Consider the following 15,853-nt stretch of genomic DNA (forward strand, 5'->3'; position numbering starts at 1 on the left):
AAAATGGACATTAATAACAGTATCTACCTCAGGGGATTACTGGGAGAAATAGAGGAGTAAATATATGTAAAGAACTTAGAACGGCTGCTAGCATTTAGTGCAGGTGTTAACTGCTCTCAGGGAATGACAGACTCCACACAAGGCAGAATTGCCAGATAATGAAAATAACTCTTTAGACACTATACTTCTGGAAGCCATTTTATAAAAATCTCTGTAAAATATATTGTGCATATCCATTATTTCTTAAACAAAATATACTAATCATAACGTACCCTTTTCCTGGTGACTCCGGGTCTGCACATCAGCAGGGGTTCTACGCTACAGAACCTGGTACTGTCAGAGGCGCGTGAAGTGTGAGGGTATGTGCCTCTGCATGGAAACGGCTGTGAAGTTCTGGACACACATCTTGAACCTCCTCCTCCTGCTGTCACGCTTCTGATCATTAGTATGTATCAGTGCATCTAATCTATATTATTCTAATAATGCTGAGGGTCATACAAAGCTTCTAGTTAAAAAAGCACTTTCGTATCATCTCTTGTTAACAAATATCTACTATACCATTTGATTAATTTGCTGACTTGAATCTCACAAGAAGTCTATGAGGTAAAAAGAATATGCAGTACTACTCCCAATTTTAATTACCTTATTACAGATGAATAAATGAAGTCTCATAGAGGTCAAGTGATTTACTTTGGGCCACAGAGCCAACAGGCAACACAGTCAACCCTCACACACCTGGAAACTCTGTTCCTCAATATACACAATTCTCTCAGTGAGGCCCTTGAGGGATGACACTACAGAGGACGTAATGTGAACACGCTTTCTGCAAGCTCTTTGCCACTCAAAAGCACTTGCAGCTTACTTTTAAATGCAAAGAGTTGCATTCTGGTTGGCTGAAACTGCCAGATTCTGACTCTCAGGTGTTCTTCCTCTGCACTTTCCCAAATATTCTTTCTTTCCGGCAACATTTTATTAATAGACTCTGAACATTTGAAACTTGAGATAAATTCAGACCTGGCTCAAGTTTACCTCTGCGTTCTAATAAAGAAAAGACTGGCTAAGAAAACAGTATAAATAGGATCGCAGGGAGAAATGTTTAATGAGTTGTTTTTAAGCATTTCAGGAGTCTAATTTACATACAATTAAAGTTAAATTGCACATCATTCTCAGCTATTCATTAAACCAGGTACAAAGGACCTCAACCTAACAAAATAACCTGCTAACACTATTAGCCTAGTTTCAGCTACTGTATGACTCAAAATAACAGCTGCACCTAAAGAAAAAAACAACATACAACACTCTCACTAGGATTTACCCCAATTAGCGCAAATTAATGAGGTTTGATTGTACCTCCAATGATGACCCACAAAACCTATCTTCCCCGATGGCCTAGAGTCGAAACACAAATGCAGCTAAACCACCTGTCCTAGAAAGTAGTAGTGGAAGCAACACAATGGCAATGACATGGAGCTAAGACCCAGAAGGGTAGGGTTCTAGGCTAGATTATGCTGCTAAATTTGTGTGACCTTGGTTAAACCACTCTACTTCTTTAGCCCCCAGTTTCCTCATTGTTACCAAATGAAGGAGCCAACAATCATGTGGTCTCGAAATACGATGTCTCACTAAAAGGATCCAGAACTCTTTGGATAAAGGGCAGGAAATGTACAAGACAAGTCTGGAACATCCTATCACACTAGAAAGCAAGGAACACTATCAGACTAGGTAGTTATGTCAAAAGGAATCAGGAGCCAACTTGAAGAGGCTCCCACTGGTCCAAGATGGAACAAACTGAACATCAATAAGAACAACTTCAGTGGATTAAAAACATACCAAATATGTTAAAACCCATAAATTCATGATACTTAAAAAAACAAACAACAACAACAAAAAAACACTTACAGATTCCCTTTGGAGTATGTTAGGGAACCAACTTTTTAAAATTTGTAAATAAAAGAATAAAGGGAAATAATCAAGTATTTATCCTGCCTTTCCTACACAAATCAAACTTCAGGGTAACCAGAGTTGATAAGGGCAAGTTTTTCTTTTCTGAAGTATTCTAGCTAATGAAGAAAAAAAAGTGACAGATTTAGAATATCATCATTTGCAAACATCTAATGAAATAAAGGATCTAGGTAATTGTTATCCATGACCACTTACAACACAAAGAGACATCCGGACATTATCAGCCTCCCCCTGGAAGAATACAACACCACTTAGGAGGCATTACTGTCAAAGCAGGAACCTGGTTCAGGTCAACCCTCTAGAGGCAGCCACTACACACACGTAGTTTTTGAACGCTTGAAATGGGGCTCATCAAAATTGGTATGTGCTGTAAGTGTAAAACACACACCAAATCACAAAGATTTAGTATAAAATAAGAATGTAAAATATCTCATTAATAACTTTTATATTAATTATATGTTGAAGTGATAATAGTTTGCAACTATTGGGTTAATAAAAAATATTATTAAAATGAATTTCACTTGTTTATTCATACTTTTTAATGTGCCTACTAGAAAACTTAAATTTCATTTGAGGCTTGAGTATTTCTATTAGACAATGCTGTTCTATATCTAACAACCAGTTTACAAGGAATACAAGTGATAGGGGAACATAAATGAATCATAGAAACTCAATTAGCAAAATCCAGAATGGAAAAACTACAGAACCACCTGCTTTCTTCAACAACAACAACAACAACAAAAAATACAAGGGAAAAAAAGAGGCAAGAGAACCTATAGATTAAGAGGCTTAAGAGCCAAATCAATGTGTGGGCCTTTTTTGGAACCTGATTAGAATAAACGAAATGTTTAGAGATAAAGAAGGGCAGGGATGACAGAGAGAGGAAGAGAGAGCAATTGTGGAAATTTGAGCATTAACTGAATATATGTTGATGTACTGTGTTTATTTGTTTTTTAAAGAGTACTTATCTTTTATTTTTTAGAGCTACACACTGAAATTATTTATAGTATAAATGATATGATGTATGGGATTTGTTTCCAAAAAATCCAACGAGGATAAGGGAGTAGGTAGTGGTACAGATGAAGTAACAGAAGTTTGTATCTGTTGAAGCTGAGTGATAGGCACATAGGGGTTCATTATATCATCATCTCTACATTTGTATATGTTTGAATTTTTCTATAAGTTTTAAAAATCTTTTCCCCCTTACTCTGCCCCCCCCTCCGGTTCAAGCCGTTGTTTCTCAGTCTAGTTGTGTAGGGCACAGCTCCGTGGCCCGTGCTGGTATTACGAGCCTTGCGCTCCCCGACCCCGGCTGAGGCTGTCGGTCGGCGGTTCACAGCAGCTCACAGCCGCTATCGGCCGTTCACACCGGCTGCCCGCCACTCACACCGGCTGCCGGCTGCTCACACCGGCTGCTGGCGGCTCACGGCAGCGGCTCACGGTAGCCCATGGCAGCTCAGGGCAGCTTACGCTTTGAATCTACAAAAATTTATAAAAATAAACCATGGGGTTGGCTAGTACCTCAAGAGGTCATTCAATCCAGTTTTCTGCCTCCAGGAACATTATCTGCATTATTATCTCACTCAGCAAATACTTATTAACTACTAAGTACAAAGGCCCTAGATTTATAGAAGATGAACAGAGATACAAGAAATAATTTCTCTTTAAGGAGTATAACCATATAGGAGAAATGAGACAAGTACATACATATAAAACAAAGTTAAAAAGTGATGGAAGTCATGGTTTACTTCTGGTTAAGTAACTCACAGAAGGCACCACGCAGGAGGGTCACATAACTGGGCATTAACCACAGGCAGGGTTTGGACATGCAGAGACGAGAAGTATTACATCTGAGGTGGACAGACAGTGTGAGCAGGAAATCATGAGACAATTCTGGGGAACGAAGGTGACTGCAGTGTTGCAAAAGCAGTGGGAAGCAAGGCTGGAAAGGCGAGTAGGGTCTGATCACAGAACCTTTTAACTATCAGGCAGAGTTTGTACTTAATCATTACGTAAGAGTTACACAAATGGAGTTACACATTATAGACTACTTAGCAAGATGCTATACATATCACTTAAGCACAATAAAAGAGAATGGAGCTGGGAAGTAGGGACAATAGTCAAGGCAAAAGGTAACAAAGCACCTGAACTAGAATACCAGGGGAACAAGACAGGGAAGGAATGGAGAGTATCTTGGCATGAAAAGAGACAGGGAGTTCAGGGAAGTCAACGGTAAGTAACTAAGGCCTTACATCTCAATGAACTGGGAAAATAGTGGAGCCAGCGTTTGGTAGGTTGGCAGTCCTATCCCAGTTCTGACTGAGTCAATGAATAAATACAAATATGTGAGTCGGGATAAAGGGTAGTAGCAAGTCACGGTATTGGAAGAGGGGAGTGGACAGAACATAAGTTTAACCTTCACGTTTTTTTGGGTTTTTTTATTTGTTTGTGGGGTTTATTTGCATCCCTGGGTGGGCTCAAATAACCTTCACATTTTAACCTACGAGAAAGTCAAGGTCCTGAAGGAAAATGATGCCCATGTGTGCTAAGCATCTTTCTTAGAAAAAGCAGAAGTTCCATCATTAAAACCTGTTTAAAAGGTATAAAAATCCACCTGTAAAAACCTGTAAACATGTCTCCCAAGCAAGTAGGAGACAAGCTGTACCAATGTGGTCACTGGTTCCCAAAAGCAAACAGTCCATGAAAAGCTGGAGATGCAAAAGGGATATACAGGTGGAGTGATCCAATACGAATTCTAGGATTATTGTATGTCAACTATAATTGAAAAAATCTTTTTAATTATTAAAAAAAAAGAATTCTGGGACTGGGGTTCAGAGGTGGAAATACAGATTTGGGAGTTACTACATGGAGGTTGTAGTGAAAGACATGAGAGAGTAGACGACCTCCCAATACAAAAGCATAAACAGAGAGGCAAGGTGAGGGGACAAACCTGGAGATTGACCAAAAAGGGTAGCATCAAGGAAGGCAGAAGGAGAAGGAGACCAATGCTTTGTCACAAAAGCTAAGAGAAGAGTTTCCAGTAGGAAGGCATGCTCAATCCTCGTCTTTCTCCTTAACCCACATAACTAACCCATCATCAAGTCTTATCAGCTCTACCTCGAAAATATAAACAATTACATCTACTTCTCTCCATTTCTTTTTCCATCAACCTAACTGAAGTATCCATCATTACCTGGACTTCTGCAATGCCTTCTGTTACTCACCTCAATCAATTCCTGCCCCCAGATAATCCATTTTCTTTGCAACAATTGGATTAAACTTTTAAAAAGGGAAATCATATCATATATCCATCCACACCCTCCACTTAAAACTCTTTAAGTGACTGGATATTTAAAGATATTGAGTGTGACAATGCTAATATAAGTATACTCCAATGGGGGGAATACTTGTATTTTAGAGATATATGCTGAAATATTTACAAATAAAATGAAGTCTCAGATCTGCTTTAAAAATAAGGGCAAACATGTCTGAACTTATTCTATGAGGCCAGTGTTACTCTGGTATCAAAACCATACAAAGACTTTCCCCCCTAAGATCAGAAATAAGAGTACAAAGTCTGCTCTCATCATTTGGGTTTAATACTGTACTGGAGGTTCTAGCCAGGGCAATCAGACAAGAAAAAGAAATAAAAGGCATGAGATTGGAAAGGAAGAAGTAAAACTCTATTTGCAGATGACATGATCTTGTGTGCAGAAAATGCTAAGGAATCCACAAAAAAACTGTTAGAACCCTTGGTTACAAGATCAATATACAAAAATCAATTGTATTTCTATACACCAGCAATGACCAATACAAAAATTAAGAATTTACAAACAATTTCAAAACAAAACAAAACAAAAAATAATTTCATTTACAACAGCATCAAAAACAGTAAAATACTGGGGCCGGCCCAATGGCTCAGGCGGTTAGAGCTCCATGCTCCTAACTCCGAACGCTGCCGGTTTGACTCCCACATGGGCCAGTGGGCTCTCAACCACAAGGTTTGCCAGTTCAATTCCTCAAGTTCCCGGATGGCTCAGTTGGTTGGAGTGCATATCCTCTCAACCACAAGGTTGCCAGTTCGATTTCTCGACTCCCGCAAGGGATGGTGGGCTGTGCCCCCTGCAACTAGAAAACGGCAACTGGACCTGGAGCTGAGCTGCGCCCTCCACAACTAAGATTGAAAGGACAACAACTTGACTTGGAAAAAAGGCCTGGAAGTACACAGTTCCCCAATAAAGTCTTTTAATAAATAAATAAAAAAAAAAATAAATAAATAAATAAATAAAATACTTAGGAATAAATTTAACAAAAAGATTTATACATTAAAGACTACAAGACATAGAAAAAATTTATTAAACACCTAAATAAATGAAAAGACATCCTATATTAATGGATTGGAAGACTTAGCATTGTTAAGATGGCAAAACTTCCCAAATTAATCCATGAATTCAATGAAATCCCTATCAAAATCCCAGCTGACTTTTTTGCAGAAAATGACAAGCTGAGCCTAAATTCATAAGGAAGTACAAGACACTCAGCATAGTCAAAATAATATTTAAAAAGAACAAAGTTGAAGGACTCACACTTTTTTACTTCAGAACTTACAACAGAGCTACAGCAATCAAGACTGTGTGGTACTGGCATGAGATCAGACATTTAATTCAGATCAGTGGAACAGAATGGAGAATCCAGAAATAAACTCATCCATTTAGAGTCAACTGATCTTTGACTGGGATACGAGAAAATTCAATGGGGAAGAACTGTCTTTTCAACAAATGGTACTGGGACAACTGGATACTCACATGCAAAAGAATAAAGTTGGACCCCTACCTAACACCACACACACAAAAATTAGCTCAAAATGGATCAAAGGCCTAAATATAAGAGCTAAAAGTAGAAAACAGGTGTAAATCTTGATAATCTTAGATTAGGCAGTAGTTTCTTAGATATGACACCTAAAAGCACAAATAACTGAAGAAAAAACAGATAAATTGTACTTCATCAAAATTAAAAACTTCTGTGCTTTAAAGGGTACAATCAAGAAAGTAAAAAGACAACGCACAGGAATGAGAGAAAATATCTGCATGTTATATCTGACAAGAGACTTGTATCCAGAATATATAAAGAATTATTACAACTTAATAATAAAAGGATAAGTAACCCAATTTAAGAATGGGTAAAATATTTAAATAGACACTCTTCAAAGAAAATATACAAATAGCCAATAAACACATGAAAAGATGCTCAACATCATTAGTCACTAGGGAAATGCAAATCAAAACATGAGATAGCACTTCAAACCCACGAGGATAGCTATAATTTAAAAGATAAGAAATACATATTGGTGAGAATGTGGAAAAATTGGAAATATACACTGCTGGTGGAAATGTAAAATGATGCAGCCACTTTGGAAAACAGTCGAGCATTTCCCCAAACATAGTATTATATGAACCAGCAAACCCACTCATAAGTATATACTCATGAGAATTGAAAACATATGTCGGGTGGCCTGTTAGCTCAGTTGGTTAGAGCGCGGTGCTCTTAACGACAAGGTTGATGGTTCGATCCCCACATGTGCCACTGTGAGCTGCACCCTCCACAACTGCTGATGGGTCCTGGAAAAACACACTTAAAATGAAAGTAAAAAAAAAAAGAAGAAAACATACGACCATACAAAATATGTGTCCATAAATCTTTATAGCACTGTTATTCATAATAGCCAAAAAGTGGTAACAACCCAAATGTCTATCAACTGATAAATACATAAATAAATGTGGTTCATCCATACTGGAATATTATTCAGCCATAAAAAGGAATGGAATAGTGACACATGCTTCAATATGAACCTTGAAAAAAATCATGCTAAGTGAGAGAAGCCAATCACAAAAGACCTCATATTGTATCACTGAATTTGTATGAAATGTCCAGAACATGCAAATCCATAGACACAGAGTAGATTAATGACTGCCTAGGGCTTGGGGAAGAGGGGAATGGGGAGTGACTGCTAACATATATGGGGTTTCTTTTGGGGATAATGAAAATGTTCTGGAATTAATCACTATATATTGCCGTGTATAATACGCACTTTTTTGCCCAAATTTGTGAGGGAAAAATAAGGATGAGCATTATACATGGGTAGTACTAATTCCGTATCTATATAATTGGTTTTAATTCTTTTATGTTTATGAGTTAAAAGTGTAACTCTAGAAATCAATAACGATATCTGTATGCAAAATAATATCCTGGAATATGATAATCAGTTTTGTTGAACTTACGACCAACTTGCAACGAGAGGAATTCTTGGCCTTCTATGATGCGTAAATATCGTAAATTTGTTATGGGTACATAAAATTTCTTATACCTTGCATCTGTCCTTGTGTTTTGTAATTATTTGTTACATAAAATTTCTTGTATCATAATATGTTAAAAAAATGCTAAAATTCCTTTATAATACAAAACACAAGTACCTAAATGTAAACAAATAAAATTTGAATTAAAAAATTAAAACGAAACATTTTTTCCCTGAAAGTTTGGGCCAAAAACGTGGGTGTGCATTGTACATGAGGGCGCATTATACACAGCAAAATATGGTAAACAGTGGTGATTGCACAACCTTGTGAGTATACTAAGAAACACTAAACTGCGTATTTTAAATGAGTTAATTGTTTGGCATGTAAATTATATCTCATTTTCAAAAATCAAAAAAAAAAACCCATACAAAGACTTGTACACAAATGTTCACAGCAGCTTCATGTGTAATAGTCCCAAACTGCAAACAACCCAAATATCCATCAAAACAGGTGAATGGATAAACAAATTAGTATATTCATATAATGGATTATTATTTGGCAACTGCTGATACTTGCAACAACATGAATGAATTTCAAAATAATTATCCTGAATGAAAGACGCCAGACTCCCCCTCTCAAAAAGCACATACTGTATGATTCCATTTATATTAACTTCTAGAAGATACAAACTAATTTATAGTGATAGAAAACAGATTAGTGGCTGCCTGTGGACTGGGGAAGTGGGAAGTGGGGAAGGAAGGGGTGATTATAAAGGGGCAGGAGGAAACATTTAGGGGTGATGGATATGTTCATTATCTTGACTATGGTGGTGGTTTCACTGGTATATACATACGAGCTGTGACAATTAAGTTTGCGAACTTGTCACAATGTTGCTCACGTTTTTTGGTAGGTATCAGAGGGATTATTCATTATGAATCTGTGCCAACTGGACAAACAGTTAACCAAGTTTACTATTTGGAAGTGCTGAAAAGGCTGCATGAAAAAGTTAGACAACCTGAACTTTTCGCCAACAATTCATGGCTCCTGCATCACGACAATGCACCAGCTCACATAGCACTGTCTGTGAGAGAGTTTTTAGCCAGTAAACAAATAACTGTATTGGAACACCCTCCCTACTCACCTGATCTGGCCCCCAATGACTTCTTTCTTTATCCGAAGATAAAGGAAATATTGAAAGGAAGACATTTTGATGACCTTCAGGACATCAAGGGTAATATGACAACAGCTCTGATGGCCATTCCAGAAAAAGAGTTCCAAAATTGCTTTGAAGGGCGGACTAGACTCTGGCATCGGTGCATAGCTTCCCAAGGAGGGTACTTCAAAGGTGACCGTAGTGATATTCAGCAATGAGAACTTTTTCGAGGATGAGTTCACGAACTTAATTGTCCGACCTCGTATGTCAAAACTTACCAAATTTTACATTTTAAATATATGTGGTTTATTGTATGCTAATAATATCTCAAAAAAACAGTTGTAAAAATAAAATGAAAGCACTATTAATTCAAGTATTTAAACTGCTTGAGTTCTATTATGCCAGATAATAATTTTAAATAAGTTACATTATTCATGGTCACTATGTGAGGCAATGTATGTGTTAATTGGTTTGATTGTGGCAATCATTTCACAATGTTTACATATATCAAATTACCATGTTGTACACCTTGAACATATAAGATTGTTGTCAATTATATCTCAATAAAGCTGAAAATAAATAGATAAATGTTACATTAACTGTTGAAAAAAAGAAGTTACATTAACTGGGAGGAAGGAGAAAGGGTATTAGAACAAAAAAGACTGGCCATGAGTTAATACTTGTTGAACTTAGGAGATAGATACGTATATAGGGGCTCATTATACCGTTTTCTTTACTTGTGTATGTTTGAAATTTTGCATTAGAAAGATTTTTTTAAAAAACTTCAGGGGCGGCCGGATGGCTCAGTTGGTTAGAATGTGAATTCTCATCAATTCCCGCGTGGGATGGTGGGCTGCGCCCCCTGCAACTAAAATTGAAAACGGCGACTGGACTTGGAGCTGAGCTGCGCCCTCCACAACTAGATCGAAGGAGAACGACTTGGAGCTGATGGGCCCTGGAGAAACACACTGTTCCCCAATATTCCCCGATAAAATTTAAAACAGCAACAACAAAAAAAACCAAGCGCTTCAATTAAAAAAATAATAAGAACAGCTCTTCAAGGCTTCCCATTTTACTTAAAAACAAAACTCCTGATCAGTCATTTTCATTCTTCATTTTCGGTTTGTCACCTTCTCAAAGAAGCCTTTCCTGATCATCTTTATCTAAGTCCCTCCATTACTCTATTACAGCACAGTATTTTATTCTCTTTGTAACATATCACAATTTTCAACATTTTATTGATATGTTTATCTGTTTATTGTCTAATCCAAGTCTTCTTAAAGTGCATGAGAGCACGTACCTTGCCTCCCACAGTCACTGAGTTGTATTTCTTTCTTTTTTTAAAAAGATTTTATTGGGGAAGGGGAACAGGACTTTATTGGGGAACAGTGTGTATTTCCAGGACTTTTTTCCAAGTCACGTTGTTGTCCTTTCAATCTTAGTTGTGGAGGGCGCAGCTCAGCTCCAGGTCCAGTTGCTGTTGTTAGTTGCAGGGGGCGGAGCCCACCATCCCTTGCGGGAGTCAAACTGGCAACCTTGTGGTTGAGAGCCCACTGGCCCATGTGGGAATCGAACTGGCAGCCTTGGGCGTTAGGAGCACGGAGCTCCAACCGCCTGAGCCACTGGGCCAGCCCCCTGAGTTGTATTTCTTGTACTTGGCACATAGCAGGTACTCAATTTGTTGAATGTTAAACTAAAAATTCAATATTGGGCATTGTCCTATTGCCCAAAATTTAAAATTCACCTTTAAGATGACAAAGCCTTACAGAGAACCTACTGTTCGCAAGGGTTCAGGTAACACATATGCATATCTGAAGTGAGAGGATACATGATATAACAAGAATTAAATAGAAAGAAAAAAAGAAAAAAAATACTTTTCCCAAGCCTGCAGAAAACAGTAAATGATTTAAGAAGACTAATTTTTTTTCCCCAGAGAATTCACTTAGGAACAGAAATAAGAAAGTTCTGATATAGTCCCTTCTCTAGATAAAGATGTATAAACAAAGGGGTTCCCCACAGATTGATACTGAAACCTATCACAAGTAACGTTTTTAGAAATTATCTAGGAAAAAAACTAGTGAAATCTTCCCAGTTTGCAGATGACTCTACAGCAGTGGCTACAAGTACGATAGTACAAAGTTGTATGTTGAGAAATGTGGAAAATAGCTTCCATGTAGACAAAAATAATGCAATGCAGTAATGGAAAAATAGTCTAAACTATAATTATCAGATGATGAGCTCTAAAGCTACCTGTTACAGTACAAGAAAAGGGTTTCGGAGTCCCTGGACTTATCCTGAATAAAACTACAAAAAAGCAGCAAAATGCTGGCTGTTATTATAAAAGCTTTGGGAACACAGAACATATTATCCTGCCCTTGTACAAACCAAAGTGTATCTGTACCCAGAATAGAATGTGCAGTTGTGGTCATCATGGCACAAAAAAGGTAAAAAAAAAAGAGAAAACCTAGAAAGGTATCTAAAATGACCAAAGGACAGAGGAGTTTGCATACAGGAGTTTGGATATATAAAGGACACTTTAATATGAAACAAAGAGGATGTGAAATGGTAACTGGAAACTGCATCAAATCTTAAGACATTATAAAGCAGAAGTCTAAAGAAACAATAAAGTATATCTTTTAAAAAATTTAAGCCCAGGTTTTAGAATCAGGAAGACAAAAGTTTTATGTCAAAAAAAAAAAGAGAGAGAGAGCGAGAGAGAAAGAAAGAAAGGAGGGAGGTTGACTGGTTTTGAATTTAGTCCCAGTAGGCTTAGCTGTGTGACCATGGGCACGTTACTCAATTTCTTTGAGCCTCATTTTTCTCATCGGTAAAAGATTAGTGTGTGTGAAGGATTGGTGTGATGATGGAGATATGCACACTGCCTGGCACAGAGTGTACACTCACTACCTAGCAGCTACTGCTTTTATTAAGACCAATAAGAAGTAGTAGTTTACTACCCAATCCAGTAAATAAATAAAACTCATTATTCAGAAGGGGAGTACAGAATGTAAGAAAAATAATAAAAAAATAAAAAAAGGAATGTAAGAAAAAATAATTCAAAGATAGTCTAGATAAATTCATAGGTAACATTTCCATAAGAAACTCCTAAAAGAAATTATGACTTGTGGGCAACACAGACCTAAATTTGAATTAGACATTTTCATCCATTTCCCCAAGCAGAATGCTGGGCTAGACAGATAATGTATCAGATAAAATATGCCATTTCTTAATTTATAACGACAATTGTTAACTTTTATTGAGGGCTGGACTAAGGAATGATGTCATTTAATCTTTCCAATACCCTTTCAGATATGCTCTATATTTTACAGTAAAATTAGACAGGTCCCCATTTTACAGATGAGAAAGCTAAAGCTAAGAAAGTCATTGCCCAAGGTTACATACTGAGCTAGTAAGGAGAGAAGCCTACATTTGAACCCAGATGGAACAACTCTAGAATTTATACTCATAATAACCACAGAATTAGACTGCCTCCTAATCTGCAAGAAATGTTGTGTGTCGGGTACGTAAGAATGAGGTCAATAATGAAGGCGTTACAGTGAGTATTCAAAAATGTTGCCTGACAAGGCCAAACCAGCCAAGGTCACTGCCAGCCATCTACTCAGATTTTGGGTGGCTACATGAACATTGAAATATCAAGAACTGATTAATGAAGATGTGACAAACCTTTTATAAGAAGGGAAGCCTAAATCACTAAACTATGGTCTCAGCTATGGTAAACAAAGGGCAGAGAAAAGGAAACTATATCAAAATGCTAACTGATGGGATTATGGGTGGTTCTTATTCTCTACTTCGTATTTTTTGAATTTGGCAATAATTTTTTTTAAAAGAGCACTCATTATTTTCATAATTGAAAAAAGGCAGGAATAAAAATAAATCTGAGGAAACAATCATTATTTACTTCTGGTTGTGTAATGTGTTGCAATGAGCATGTATTACTTTTGTAATTTCAAAGAGATTTTAAAAACAAATAAATTTACAATATCAGAAAAGTAAATTACATGTAAATAGCAAAGCAAAAAAAAATGGACGTGATGTAAAAATAATCAAATTAGAGCTGCGTTTGTTGGAAGTACTCTAGATACGCGTCAAAAGACTTGGGTTCATACTGACGTAAACATCAACGTGGATGAATCTCAAAAACTATGTTGCATGGAAGAATTCAGACACATATTGCATGAGTCAATAACAGGAGGCAAAATTAAGATGTGAGGATAGAAATCAGAACAGTGGTTGCCTAAGGTTGCCAGTTCGGTCCCCGCATGGGCCACTGTGAGCTGCGCCCTCCTTTAAAAAACACAGGAACAGTGGTTGCCTGTAAGAGACAGTGGGGACTGACAGGAAGGGGGTGTGAGGAAACGCTGAAGGGTTACGGAATTGTTCTGTCTCTTGACTGGGGTGTTGGCTACACATATGTTTACATTTGTCAAAACTCATCTAATTATATACTTGCATTTCACTGTATCTAAATTTTACCTTTAAAAAAAATCTCATTTAGAAAAGACAGGGCTCAATCTCAAATCTGCTATTATCAGAGTTACTTTAAGGAAGTTACTTAACCTCCCCAAGCCTGTGTATCTATAAAACGCAGCTACTAGCAGAATATAATTTATCTCAGGTGCTGGGGACTGACTGTAATAGTATATATCAAAGTGGGAGCTCTGTGCTTTGCAAATTATCATCCAATGAATGCTGAAGGTGCTTTAAAAATAGAGAAGGGGGCGAAGCTGGTCTTATATTTCTCCTAATTTCACAGATGCCTTTGGTTATCAGAAATACCATTCTTCAAAGACTATCAGTATTCTACAAAAGAAAATTTACTTCCAGTTCTCAATTGTAAATAGAAGGGAACATTGATGGGCATGACATAAGACCTCCCTCTACACAGTTAAACACAATTTCTCAAGACATGATTTGAGAGAAAGCTTTTTAGACTGAGTACTTGCTAGAACAATGACATTATGAGGGGAAAGGTCTCAATTCTAAATGCGTGAGAGTAAAAGAATTGCTCTTCTTACTTTACTATATCAATTACAAAGTTTAAAGGTCGCCACAAACCACATCACTTATACGTGTGTAAGTATGTATGTGTGCATATACACACACATATTCACTTAAACTGGAACTAAGTTGAACCACTGCTTCTTCCCAAAAGGTCTATCTTCTATATTCTAAAACTAAGAAACTTAATTCTGTTCAACTGGACAACTAAGAGAGTATGTCTCAGATTTTTTGATATTTTACCAGAAAAGAAAAATAGCTTCAAAAGTAATATCACAGGCAAAGTTAATAGCCTCTCCCATCAACCTCAAACTGCTTTTTTTTAAATTTATTAATTTGTGGAAATCACGATGAAGAACAAGTTTTTCTGAAATACTTCTGTGTCTGAACATTATTTCCTCTGCCAGCATGCAACAATTCTTGTTTCTACTCTTCTCTTTTCTAATTCAATTCTGTTTGGTTTCTAAGTTAAGAAGAGTTTCATTTGCATAAATGGTAACTATTCTAGGATACCATTCATAACTATACATTTCAATTCTCCAGAGTACCATTCATAACTTCAAATGTAACAGGGGAAGAAAACCACTCATTCAACTTCACTTTAATGGTTACTAAGACATGAATGATTACAATGTTATATTGTGGAGGGCTGGCCAAAGCAGAGTGAAGTCCCCAAATGTTACTACTAACTTACCATCACTTTATGGACGCCCAAAGGGACCAAGGACCACTCACTGCCTTGACAATCTACCTATCACAAAAAGTACTGAGCTTAGAAAAACATGCCCATTAGTTAAACGTGTTTTTTAGAGTTATAAAGTACAGGGACATCAAACGATGTATCTTAGTCACGAAGCTCAAAAATTAGCCAAGAATCCTGACAGGTCCTGGCAAATTCTCTATAAAACCAATGCTTGTTATTTTTTAGGTGTTAAACATTTCAGCTATGAGCTTTTCTGAGAAAGTCTTTTATGCAAGGTAGTAATATTCTAGTAGTTTGTTATCTAATCAGTGGTAGGAACTGAATTTACATAGATCTGTCTGCAGTAAATAATTCACCTATCTGTACTGCTCTAATATATTTAAACCAAATAAAATAAAATTTGAACAGAATAAAAGTAATGGGGCTATTTCAAGGTTGCCACCTCCTGATTTCTCTCATTTTTCTTTCTGATCCAAAAGTCAGAGACAAGAGACAACCAGAACGAAGGAATATAAGGAGTGCACACCTGAGGACATTTATGCTTACTTTCCTCTATCACCCCTACCCTTGATTTAGTAGTTCTAAACAGGGGTCAATGTTGCCCTCCAGGAGACATTTGATGATATCTAGAGACATTTCTGGCTGTCACAGTTAGTGTGGGGGCGGGGGGGGGTTGCTAGTGGGTAAAGAACAGGGATGCTGCTAAACATCCTACAACGCACG

At 37.1% G+C, this 15,853-nt stretch overlaps 1 protein-coding gene across 2 annotated transcripts in view; it reads right to left on the reverse strand.

Annotated features, from left to right (window-relative positions):
* The window catches only part of WASF2 (WASP family member 2), a 70,648-nt gene that overhangs the window by 41,984 nt on the left and 12,811 nt on the right, over nt 1-15,853 (reverse strand). The gene's annotated exons all lie outside the window — the stretch shown is intronic.

This window comes from Rhinolophus ferrumequinum, chromosome 9 (genome assembly GCF_004115265.2).
Source record: "Rhinolophus ferrumequinum isolate MPI-CBG mRhiFer1 chromosome 9, mRhiFer1_v1.p, whole genome shotgun sequence".
Lineage (NCBI taxonomy): Eukaryota > Metazoa > Chordata > Mammalia > Chiroptera > Rhinolophidae > Rhinolophus > Rhinolophus ferrumequinum.